The sequence below is a fragment of the Dipodomys spectabilis genome, unplaced genomic scaffold (assembly GCF_019054845.1).
Source record: "Dipodomys spectabilis isolate Male_0828 unplaced genomic scaffold, ASM1905484v1 ptg000092l, whole genome shotgun sequence".
NCBI classification, from domain to species: domain Eukaryota; kingdom Metazoa; phylum Chordata; class Mammalia; order Rodentia; family Heteromyidae; genus Dipodomys; species Dipodomys spectabilis.
This window is the reverse complement of record NW_024870769.1, coordinates 12,692,969-12,706,120: the sequence shown is the minus strand read 5'-3', so window position 1 is coordinate 12,706,120 and position 13,152 is coordinate 12,692,969. Positions and strand designations below refer to the sequence as shown.

General features: G+C 35.7%; 1 non-coding gene across 1 annotated transcript; it reads right to left on the bottom strand.

Annotated features, from left to right (window-relative positions):
- Positions 1 to 6,779: 6,779 nt before the first annotated feature.
- LOC122112247 lies at positions 6,780 to 6,886 on the bottom strand. Its single transcript, XR_006148142.1, has one exon. It is a non-coding gene; the product is annotated as a U6 spliceosomal RNA (small nuclear RNA).
- Between the last annotated feature and the right edge of the window lie 6,266 nt (positions 6,887 to 13,152).

The following is a 13,152-nucleotide window of genomic DNA, read 5'->3' as shown; positions in this document are numbered from 1 at the left end:
TTCCTTTCATTTACATATTAGAGCCATATACTTCTTTAATATTATGTTTTTGGTTTGGTAATGCCTGGGTTTGAATTCAGACCATACCCTGAATAGGCAGGCTGTCTAATACCCAAATGAGACTTTACTCATTTTTGCTTCCATTATTTTTCAGATGAATCTAGCATTTTTGTCCAGGGACAGCCTTGGTCTCTATGATTCTCCTACCTCTTCCTTAGTTGTAGGTAGCTACAGGTGAGTACTCCTATTCCTGGTTTATTATTTGAAACTGGTATTCTTCCTTGCTTTTTGCACAGACTGAGCTCATGCTATGGACTCCTGATCTTTGTCTTCTGAATAGGCGATATTGCTAATGTGAGACACCATGCCAGATTCTTTTCATCTCTGGCTTGACGTCATTTAATTTCTTTCCTCCCTTAAGATACCATAGTTTGAAAGGAACCGAATGAACTCATTGCAGTAAGTCAGTAAGAAATAATATACAACAGATCATTTTGTTTACTCATTTTGAATACTGCACTGTCCTACTTCAAGGGAAAAACAATGTTCATTTTGTCAGTTGAATGAGTCAATTCAGATATCACCAATGAATTAGGTCAATTTCAGAGATCCACCTAGTCTCAGACAAACACTTGATTTGAATGGGCTTGGGTCCATCACCTTCTGTGTCCTCTTGATTATCTAAATGTTGTGTCTTCGGTAGCACTTGGCGGACAGCTTCCAGTTATGCTTAATTCCACAATTACTTCAGTCACAGTGGCCATGCATCACTCATGACTATGTGGTGAGATGCTAATTAAGGCAGTCACATGTGTTGAATATATCTCTTATTTGTCTGATCTTAACTTCTAGCATTAAAGTAAAAATAGTCATAAAAATAGAACACTTTCCTGATCTCTATCCTTCTATAAAGTATTGGATAAGAGAGGATTGTAGTGAGTCCAGAAGTTTTGGACTTTTGATTAAAAGGATAGATAAATTGAAGACCCCAGAAATTCATAGATAATGTCTGATTGGAAGAAATTGTAAAGATTTGAGCTGCTAACCTGCAGAGTGCATGTAATCAGTCCCAGACCATATCAAGTGTCAGGCAAAGGCACTGCTAAATTATTACTGAAGGAATGAATAAATGGATAAGTGAATTGAAAATAGACTAAGCCTTCACAAGAATTGAATCTCTCCCCCCCAAAAAAACTATACATATTCCCTGCTATGGTAAGATGATTCTTAGAGAACCACATATGTATATGTATATATACATATTTATATACACACATATATTTATTTATGTCTATATATACATACATGTACATACATGTGTATATGTATATATATATATATATGGTTTTGTTTTTAAGAAAGATTTTGAATAATTTGAGATTGTACCTTCCTTGATCAGATTTTCTTATAAGATAAAGGTTACGGTGTACAGTGGGCCACTCTGTCTAAATGGGGCACATTCTAAGATCTACATTGAATTATCTAAAACCACAGAGCATTGAAGACTCTTTATAGTGTGTTTTCTCTTATATTCTTCTTTATGGCATGACCCTGTAGCATAAGAGTTAATCTGTCATTTCCAGGTGCTGCTGCCCTGGTGTCTTTTTTTTGTTTTTTTCTGGATCACTACTTCTTTTGACAGAACTTTACCAAGTGAAAGATGGGTTACTGAAAAGTAAGTATGTTGACATGGCTACATGTCATCTGAGAGGGCTTCAAAGTGAGCATGGACATGAACTGTACGTGCAGTGAGGCTAACCATTTTGTATTTTTGTAAGACAAGTAGTATTATTTGCTTCATATTTGTAAAAAAAAAAGTTTAGGATTGATTTTTTTTGGTCCTCTATGTAAGGTCCATATTATTGGATCAAAGAGAGCTGAAACTACAAAAATAAAATCAAGTTAAGCCATCTTGTTGTGTACAACTCCTTTTAGGAGACCAAGATTCTTGTAGCTTTTCCAGAAATAAGTAACCATAATGTGGAGAATGCTACCGTCTCCTGTACACTATCAGTAGCTTCTGAGAGGGTAGAAGAAGATAAGCAATGATAGGGAGTGAGCTTTCTCAACAGCCTGACTAAGCCAGTATGACACCCAGACCAGGAGGACATCAATCAAAATAGGCATTCAATGTTTTATACCATAAACACACATTTTCATCTCATTTACCTGTGTTTTCACTACAGACAGAAGATAATGTGTGATCTACCCCACTGACTTTATGTTATTTCAAACACTTCTATACTTACCCACAAACAATATAGTTTTAAGTAACTTTGATTTCCACTTTGTAATTAAAATGTAATTATTTTGTGCTGTTGATTAAAATAAATTTATTTGCTTATTTTTATTATCTGTAAGTGGTGGTACGAAGGAGTTTCAATGTATCATGTCAGTTAGTGAATACAATATCCCTTGATCAGTATCTCTCTTCCCATCACTTTTTTCCCCTATTACTTGCAACATCATCCATCCCCTCAATTTACCTGGCTCTAGTTTCATGAAGGTACTTTGAATATTATAACTGTATATGCCCACCTTTCCTCCATCTATTCAAATATTCAGCTAACCATTTGCAAAATGCCAATGTCTTCTTGGTCATATCAAGATAAAAATTTCACTTTCTTTATGATTTTTTAAGTTGGGAATCTCTGAGATGAACATTTCCATACAAAGAGTTTCAAATATCAAGAGGTATATAAGTACACCTTTGTACAAGACACTACTACTTCACCTAGTGCCTACCTGGAATTTCTTATAAAATAGACAGAAATTAGTAGCATTATTTAAAAAGTGACTTATTAGAATTCTTATTCTCTCCAGGGACCAAATTAAAGTAGAAGAACTCCCATATTGGTGATAAAGCAAGGAGAAGAGAAATGTTTTCTAGTTCAGTGCTAGTGGCTCATGACTATAATCCTAACTACTCAGGAGGCTGAGATCTGAGGGTTGCAGTTTAAAGCCAGCCAAGATAGAAAAGTCTGTGAGACTCTTATTTCCAATTAACTACCAGAAAACCAGAAGTGGAGCTGTGGCTCGAAGTGGTAGAGTACTAGTCTCAAGCAAAAAGAGTTTAGAAACAGCACCTGGGCCCTGATTTCAAACCCATGCCTGGAAAAAAATGTTTTCTAAAAAATAATAACTATCAGGGTTTTAGCACTTGTATATGTGTATAATTAGAGCATTAGATATTGCTTCAACAGCATTGATTGTCTTCTTTTCCTTTTGTGCCTGGAAATCTTGTGGTAAATAGATTATTTTCTTTATTTCCCAAATATGGATTGTAATTGATGCAATCTAAGATTGTGGAGTTATTTGGACAAATAGTAAATAACCATGCAGCATTTTTAGTGCTTCCAACACAGTTCTCTATTTTCTTTTTCTTTTCTTTTTTTTATTGTGAAAATACCATACAGAGGGATTATAATTACATGGGCAAGGTAATGAGTACATTTCTTATCAAGCATTGTTGCCTCCTCCTATGTTTCCTCACCCATCCCTTCCCATCTCCCACCCCCTCCCAGCGTCCCCCCCTTCCTTTCCCCCCACCCCCACCCCCGGCCAAAGTTGTACAGTTTGTTTTTCTGTTCTGTAAGTTTAGACTTAGAATTGTGTAGTACTTGTTTTTGTTTTTCCTCAAAGGTGGAGAGATATTGCTAAAATTAAAACTTGTTCATTGTGAATGCCAGTACATACAGTTTCTATATTTTCAGACTGACCACGTATAATTGAATAAGCGTGTCATCTATGCTGTCTGTGATGATACAAAGCTTGACAGAAGAAGATCTTTGGTAGATACCTTTTCATATTCAGCACCCCTCCTCAGTGAGTTTGCAACCAATTTTTTAATCGATATCAGCCTAATTATGAACACACATAATTCCTGAAGGATCTTGAAAAATTATAATATGAAAATTCAAATGAATGTACCTTGCAATGGTTCCTGGGTGAAATTGTGACTTTGGGTAAATTTCTCAAGTTATTTTGGCTGTCGTTTCCTTGTGTAAGATCTAGGCACAGCCTAGACAGTAGGATAGTCCCCGTGGTTTGTACTGAATCATGCTTGCTTTCTGCAAGAACACCCAGGGTTTCTAAGGTGTTTAGTTTTATGCCATTTTCAAATTTTTATATGTTCAAAGTGATGTGTGTTGATCTCCGTATCTCAGTTTTCTCATTCCATTGACACTAAATATAATTTAAAAACTAACTTATCATGATCCTGTTTACATGATCCTTCGATGCTTCATTAAAACGTTATTTCATATTTTGTCATAATTTGATCATCTATGATACAGTCTTAGAATCTGATGTCATAGACAAATACTTACGAACTTTTTCTTTCCAGAGACAATCTGCTAAGTTTTACTTAAACATAGCCCCAGAGTTTCATGCAGTTCAAACTGGTGAAATGAAGCTGCTCAGACAATGATGCTATTTATTAGGGCGCATTATCCAATTGCACTGCACCTGTTTGGATCATAGGTTTGCAATAATGCAATGAAAATTATTTGAATGGGTCACAGGTCTAATGTGTTAAGCACATAAACAAAGACTGCCCAGGGAGAGTGTTAATCCATGCTCATTAATTTTTGAATTCACATTCTGCAAGTTCATCCAAAAATTTATGAAGCACATCAGAGTTTGGCTTCAACAGCAAGAGAGACATACCGAAACATATGGCTGGGGGGCAAATGAGAGTCCTTGGCAGGCTCCTGCCGGGAGCCAGGTGAAGTGAGACCCATTAGAATGTCCACCATAGCTAAGGGAGTCACAGTCCACAGAGGAGCAATGCTTCCTGTGTCTCCAAAACCGTGAAAGGCAAATGAGACTCCTCTCAAGTACTCCCACAGAGAATAGCACTGCCCTTAGCTAGTGGGTTCTGTTTATTAGAGTACATCTCTCTGTATAATCATTTAAGCAAGGTAAAGACCATTTCCCCCCCCCATATATATATATATATATATATATATAATGTATAGGTAATCTAGATAATCATATGTGTATACATATTGCACCCAAAACCATTGTTTCATACGTATATAATCTGAGGACATGTATGAAAGATTGAGTCATTCTAATTACCTTGGTAATGTGAGGTATTTTAAACTTTAGATGTCAACATTCAGCTTCAGATTTGTTGACTTTTCTTCTAAGGATTAAAATCTAGCTACTCAGGTGGCTGGGATGTGCTCATTTCATCTTATAGTCAGCCTGGGCAGAGAAGTCATGAGATTCAATTAAGAAGAAAAAGCTGCAAGTGACATGTTGACTTAAATGGTAGTGGATAAAAGGCTAAAGTACAGTACTAAGACCCAGTGTTCAAGCCCCAGTCCTGAAACAAGACACAAGAAAATCGTGTGTGTGTGTGTGTGTGCGCGCGCGCGTGCGCACGCACGCGAGCTTGCTCATGTGCAGGAGCATGCATGTACATATGCACACACATGGACCCATCCTGGAGCCTGGACTTAGGGCCCAGGTGCTGTCCCTGAGCCTTTGTGCCCAAGGTTAGCACTCTACTACTTGATCCACAGATCCATGTCTGGCTTTTTTGGGGGGGCGTGGGGGGGGGAGGAAGGGTTGGCAGGGGGAGTTAAATAAAGGAAATAATCTTATGGACTTTTGTGCTGGGACTGGCTTTGAATTGTGATCCTTAGATCTCAGCAGTCTGAGTAGCTAGGATTATAGATGAGAGTCACTGGTGTGTGGTAAATGTGGGGTTTTTTTTGACAATAGAAATAAAAATATAGGAAAAATCCTAGATTCATATTTCTAAAGCAGATTAGAATGGTAGACAAGTTTTCTTGTATTTAAATATTCAGATAAAATATTCCAACAGACAACCTGCCTTTTGTTCCCTCCCATTATTTTCCTAGCTTCAGAGGTTGGATGCTCTGAGTTGCATTCTTCACCTTTCACCTCCTGTTCTCTTTACCACAACCCTGGCTTCAATATTTCATTTTTGTATGATACTTTCTAACTGACTCCAATTAACATTTTGTCCTCTTGCCACTCACATCCTCATGGCAGATTTCCTTGAATGGCCCTCTGGGTCAGACCTTACTAACTTTCTTTTAGGATTCCCTACAATAGCCATTCAGTCATTACGTATTCTTGCTTGTAGGCTGTAAGCCCATGGAGGAGGGATGTTTATTCATACACATAGATTCCCCTGCCCCATTCTTTCTTCAGTAATTATACCAAGACTCTGAAGAAATATGTAGTTGATAGTAATGGTACAATCCAACCCCAAACTGTCTTCAAAGATAGAGATAATTTACATTAAAAATAGAAAAAAATGAAAGCTTAAGTAGAACTGCATAAATATAATAAAATCCTCATGTAGCTGAAATAACTTAAGATTGTATTAGGCAGCAGAATATTTCTTTTATACTTGTATAAAACGTGTATAAAAATCTTTGTCCTCATAAGCAAGAACACAGACTCAACACAATTTATCCTTTCTCCAGCTTTAAAATATAGAATACTACAGAATAAGTTTGAATTCACCATTCTCAAAATCAATTTCTTTTTATTTATTATTTATTTTGGTACTGCTACTTTGGCTTGAACTCAAGGTCTTTTTGCTCTTCAATTGACCCTTAGCCTCACTTTCAGATTTGGTGGTTAATTGGAGATAGTATTATCATGGAATTTCCCGCCCAGGTTGTCTTTGAGCCAGTCTCTCAAGTAGCTAGGATTATAGGTATGACCCACCGGCACCAACTTCAACATATTTTTATATTTTGTAATTCTTATTATTTTTTTTAATTTATTTTTTAAAATATATGGAACACTTCATGCATCTGCATGTCATCCAGGTGCAGTAGCCATGATAACCTTTTCTGAATCATTCCAATTTTATTATGTATTCTGATGAAGTGAGCATTCTCCTTTTTATTTATTTATTTTTTTATTTATTTTATTTTATTTGTGAACATACTGTACAGAGGGGTTACAATTACATGGGCAGGATAATGCGTACATTTCTTACCAAGCATTGCAGCCTCCTCCTTTGTTTACCCTTCACATCCCTTCCCAGCTCTCCTTTTTATTTTTAAGAAAGGGTCTCACTGTGTAGCTCAGATTGGCCCTGAAGTAATGGCCCTCCTTTCTTAGCCTCATGAATAGTGAGGATATAGGTCTGCACCTCCATATCTACTTTTAGTTTCTTTTTCATTTAGCAATAAGGATAACTTATCCTTCAATTATTTCCATCAGAAAACTTTCACCAATGAGAGGTAGGTAGGACTTTTTATCACTAAACTTGATATTCTAATCTGATTATATTTTTCTCTGTTATATTTGATGCATGCATAATTACATATACATATGCAACACATATATAACTATATATGTACAATTCCTCTCAGATGTTTATCTTGATATTGAACTATTCACCATTGTCCTCTTCACAGTGCATATAGGCATTTGACTTTTGTTCTGTTCTTATTAGTTAACTCTATTTGCTTGCTTTCCTTCTTTGCTTCCTTCTTTTTACTCTCTCTTCTCATTTTTCCATTCTTTCTATCTATTACCTATCAACACCATTATTATCATCATCACACACCTATCTGTATCAGGACAATGTCTTACACTGCAGTTTTTTAGTTGACCTGGCACGTGGTAATCCTACCTCAGCTGGAGAATGGGGACTATAAGCATGTCACTCCAGCCAGCCCTTATATCTGTGTACTTTCATTTTGTTGTAAGCAGGTGCTGAGAGCCACTGTTCATTATTTGTTTTGTTAATTTCATTTCTCACAGTTTTGCTTTTATTTTCCATTTTTATTGTTATTATAAAGGTGATATACAGAGCGGTCCCAGTCTCATAAGTCAGGTAACGATTGTACTTCTTTATGGATAAAGTTGCCCCTTCCCTCCCTCTCTCCCAAGTATTCCCTAGTGAATATGAGAGCTGCGTTGATTCACCCTTTGTCCCACTGTTTCTGAGCTCCCCATTGCTTTCCCCCAAACAGATAAACTTACAAACAAGACAAAAGATACAGAAAACAAAAACAGCAACAAAGGGGAAAAAAACCTATTTCCATTTCCTACAGTTTATTTTGATAAATATTATTTTATATGATCAGATGCACATAACTATTGTGCCTATATGATTCTCTCCTAATAGAATCCTCATTTGGTCTTACTGTATGTGAATGCTTAGAGTCCTGTATAATCATGTCCAATGTATTTGTTTTTTTTTTACCATCCAGTCTGTCCACTTGTAGATTTATAGGCATATTCTAGCTACCACAAGTGAGGGAGACCATGCAACTTGTTTCTCACATACTTAGCTTGACTCTTCTATCACATCATTCCCTGGGTTCATGGAACTGGTCTGAGAAGAAAGATGTTTCATACATTTCTTGAATAATGTATCATAGTTGCCATTTCTTCTTTTCCTTGGGCCACATTCAAATTGTTTAACTCAGGGCCATTTTCACGGAATTATTATTGACTCCTTCATTTGGAATATTTTGAGCTACATTTTATTTTCTTAATTTTTTTACAATTTAAATTAAATTAATTTAACAAATTTAAATTAAATTTATTTTACTGATATACAAATCATAAAAGATATACATACTTATGGGAGAATACACACAAATATGAATACCTATGATAAATATTTGCATTTTTAAATTTAAGTGATTAGTTCATTAATTTTGGTGCTAGGGATAGATCTCAAGGCCTAGCATATGCTGGGTAAGTGCCCCAGAACTGAGTTACATTCTTGGCTCCACACTGTGTTTGTGCATATATAAATCAAGGTCAATACATCTAAATCCTCAGGCATTCATCATTTACTTACAGTGAAAATATTCAAATTCCTTTCTTTACATACTCCACATGTACATGGGGTTATGTGATATTTGTCCTTTTCTTCCTGATTTATTTCACTTAATAGAGAGATTAGCAGCTCAACTCTAATAATTGCAAATGACAAGATTTCAGAAGCTTTTTCCCCTATTGCTGAACAATGTCCCATTGTGTACACACACACACACACACACACACATATAGCACTTTTCTCTTTCCATTTGTCAAGGTTGGCTCCTTTGCTTGAATGGTATGAAAATTTCTGCAGGGAACACGAAAGTACTAACATATCTTGATTTGATAGGTCCCATTTCCTTGGGGTATCTACACAGTAGTAGGATTGTTACTACACAGTAGTAGTCTTACCTTGAATTCTTTTTAGCAATCATCATGCTGTTTTACATGATGACTCTCCTAATTTATGTTGCTGCCATAGTTACTCAGTTTTAACTCAGAAATGACCATCTGAATTCCATCATTGTTAGATTACTAGCGTCTGACTGACTAAAGGGGATTGTACCAGATTTCCATTGCTGCTATAAAAATTAGCTCAAAATCACTGGCTTTAATTTTTGTTATTATCTTGTTCTGGAGTTCATATATCTACAATCAAATTACTGCATAATACAAAAATGTCTTCAAGTGTAATTCCTTCCCCAGTTCCTAGGACAATATACATGCCCTTGATTTTCCAACGTCCAGAGGCCATCTTCATGCCTCTTGGATTACGTCTGTCATTGTCTTTGTATCTGTCCTGTCATCCTTCTTGTTCTCAGAAGCACTAAAGAGTCATATTGGAGGCAACCTTATAATTTAGGATAATCTGTCAATGTCACGATCTTTAATTTAGTTGGGCACTGGTGGCTCATTCCTGTAATCCTAGTTACTCAGGAGGCTGAGATCTGAGGATCACAGTTCAAAGCCAGCCTGGGCAGGAAAGTCTGTGAAACTCTTATCTCCAATAAACCACCAGAAAACTGAAAGTGGCATTGTGGATCAAGTGGTAGAGCACTAGCCTTGAGCTGAAGAGCTGAGGGACAATCCCCAGCCCAGAGTTCAAGTCCACAACTGACCAAAAAAAAAAAAAAGATCTTTAATTTCCTAATATTTGGAATGACTTTTTTCAAGTATGATATAGCTAGCTAGCTAACTACATATAGACATAGATAGATAGATAGATAGATAGATAGATAGATAGATAGATAGATGTTGGATGGATAGATAGATAGATAGATAGATAGATAGATAGATAGATAGGTAGATAGATAAATTTGTGAAGGTTAGGAAGTAAACATCTCAGTGGCCCATTATTCTGCCCAAGGGAGGAATAGGCCAACTACCAAATACAATTCTCTCATTGAAAGACCACAAAGCAATTAAGGATTTAACCAATTATCTCCAATATAATTGAAATATCTTCCCAGAAGTTCTACCTTCCGGTCTCTGCCAAGCTGAACTCAACCCAGATTTACCATCATCAATGTAACCTGCATCAGAAGAGTGGCTCTGCTGATCAATCTGCATCATGCAGTTGCAACAACTGATATATCACTGCAGTTCTTTGCTCTTGATTTGCAGTGGTTTGTCATTCAACAATACAAGACTGAAATACTCAGTGCAATTTCATATTCAATAACAACTGTCTTTTTTTTCATTCACAATCGAGCAAGTCATGTTCAATCACCATGTTAGAAAAGAATAAACAGGTTCTTCTTTCAGTTAACACAAGGCAAACAGATGAAGATTTCATATTTTCACTTCTTTCCCTTGTCACATCTGCATAATGTCTGTCATGTGATTATGATTTGTGTAAGCCTCTTTGTGTCACACAAACAGGGTTTGTTTACTGTATTCTGCCTGTTCCTCTTTAGCATGTCAAACAGATAAGTCCTTTGCTCCACACAGTTCATCTTAATTGGAATATTTTCTTGCCTCATTTTTTCCTCTCAATTAGATGAGTTTCTAGCATCTCTAAACTCTAGAAACCCTGGTATTCTATTGTGAAGTGGGGCGTTATTCCTTCTGGCTCTGAAACCATATAACTGCAGGAAGTCTCTGAGAGAGGTTCTCTTGAAGGAGGGTGGTTTTCCAGGAATGAACTTTGTTGTTGCTACTGTTGTTATCATTATTATTTCTATTATTATTATTATTGACTGTTATTCACAAGTATTAGATGTATTGCATATATATAGTTAAAATAATGATGGTTTTATATAATACCCAACACTGTGTTTTCACCAAACAAGAAAAACATACCCTTGGATGTAAAATATACTATTTTTATAACAGGTAATCTCCTTATCACATGACCTAGAAGCTAAGAAGTAAATTGCTGCTGTTGGCCATGGGGTGATATATTAAACTCTTTGTAGCACCAGAAAAGTTCATTAGTATAAAAATCTTTATACATAGCCTTTTCAGAAGCAGTAATACTAAGTAACTTTAATTGGCCTAAAGCCCTGTGTTATATTTATTCATTTACTCCTTTCATACTAGTAAAACAATGAAGCACTAAGGTCTCTGAACACAAATCTAGATAACGTTATGGAATATGAACGGATTCTATTCTAGCTCATATGCTACAGAGGTGTTTATTTACTGAGTAAAGTTTAATGGTCAAAAGACTAGACTCTGCATTTACAGCATACCTGACCCAATCCCATGTCTAAAGTTTTATAGGCAAAAAATATTATAACCTTCTGTGCTTCAGTGGCTTCTGAGCTAGTAATAGAGCATGTCTTATGTAGTATTACCATGAAGTGCAAGTATGATAATCAATATAAAACACCAAGAACAGAATAATTAGGCATTGACTCTTTATTACCTGTATTTTTTAACTTCAGTATTACTAATGGAACTTAATTATTTCAGGGAATAAGAAGGAACCTATATTGTGGATTTCATCCTTCTGAGTTTCTCCTATCATTCTATGTACCTGTCTATCCAGAACACTGACTAAAGCATTAGATGCTGTTCAACAATTAGTGTTACTCCTAATATTATCAATTCCAAATTTCAAATCATGCATATGTATTTGTTGGATTATTAATAATAGTGACATTCAAAGGCAAACATTATAGTTCAAATGTGTGCCTCTGTCATTCATAGACTAAAACCTCAGCCCCATGTTTTTGGAAGTGGAACTGGTGGGAAGTAACAGTGATGAGGACTACAACCCTCAGGAGAGAGAATGTTTGCTGTAGTCAAATGTTAGAGTCACTAATAATCATAAGTTGAACCCCAAGTGCTAGGGCATGAAGAATCAGGGCCATTTTGAAGTAGTTAACCTAATTGTTCAAAAGTGCCCTTGCAAAGAAGGCATCAGAGAGACTAATTGTATTTCTACTCCAAACTAAGTGGCTTAACAAGGTAGAAATGGTTTTATAGTTCCAAAAAGTAGACTTAAGGAAAATCATTCTCAAGCTTTAGGATTTAATGGTTTCCCTGTTCCATTTTAGATTTGGTGGAATATATATCTGCCTTCTTTGCTTTCATTCTTTTTTGTTCTCCCTTTTGTAATGAGGATGTCTATTTAATACCTGTCCCACAGCCTTGATTATATTAAGGCTTATGTCATATAGGATACAGATTATATCATGATAATTATTTCATATTATATCAGGTTATGTCATAATAGGATATAGAAAACTTTTAAGTCCTTCAGCTCAAACTGCTTTGGTGACATTGTGGTGAAAATATAGGTTTACATGGAATCCATCAGTGTTACCCATTCCCACGTGGTGGGATAGAAATGTCCCACAGGTTCCCACTCGCCATGACTAATTTTAAGTGTCTTCCCATATACATTTCTTCTTGTAGAACAGTATAATTATACTGGTAATCTGTTTCACAAGGAAACAGATTTTAATTGTTTTGCAAATTGCCCATTAAAATAGCATCCATCCTCTTTGAGAATACAGATTACCAGTTTGAGGGGTGAAAATTAAGTAGTTTGTTTCCATGTCAATATAAAACTAGATCAGAAATGTAAACTGGATAGTGAAGAGGTGCATAGAAAATTTTCACCATAAATTCCCTAATTCTGCTTTTTTTTGTAGGTTATTGCATTAGGATTTTCATTTATCATATAATTATGGAGTCAATTTTTATGCACCTAATATAGAGACATAAAGTGTGTTATGTTTCATTTCATCAATTCCATCTGTAATTACGATTTATCTTCCAATCATCTCTTGTAATATCACATCCTTGGAAATCATATTTGATTGTACACTGAAAGCAGAATCAGAGTTTCTTAGTAATGTTTCAATTGATTTTCAATTATTTATTAATTAGCCTTCAGAAAACCGTTCTTAAATTTCTCATTCA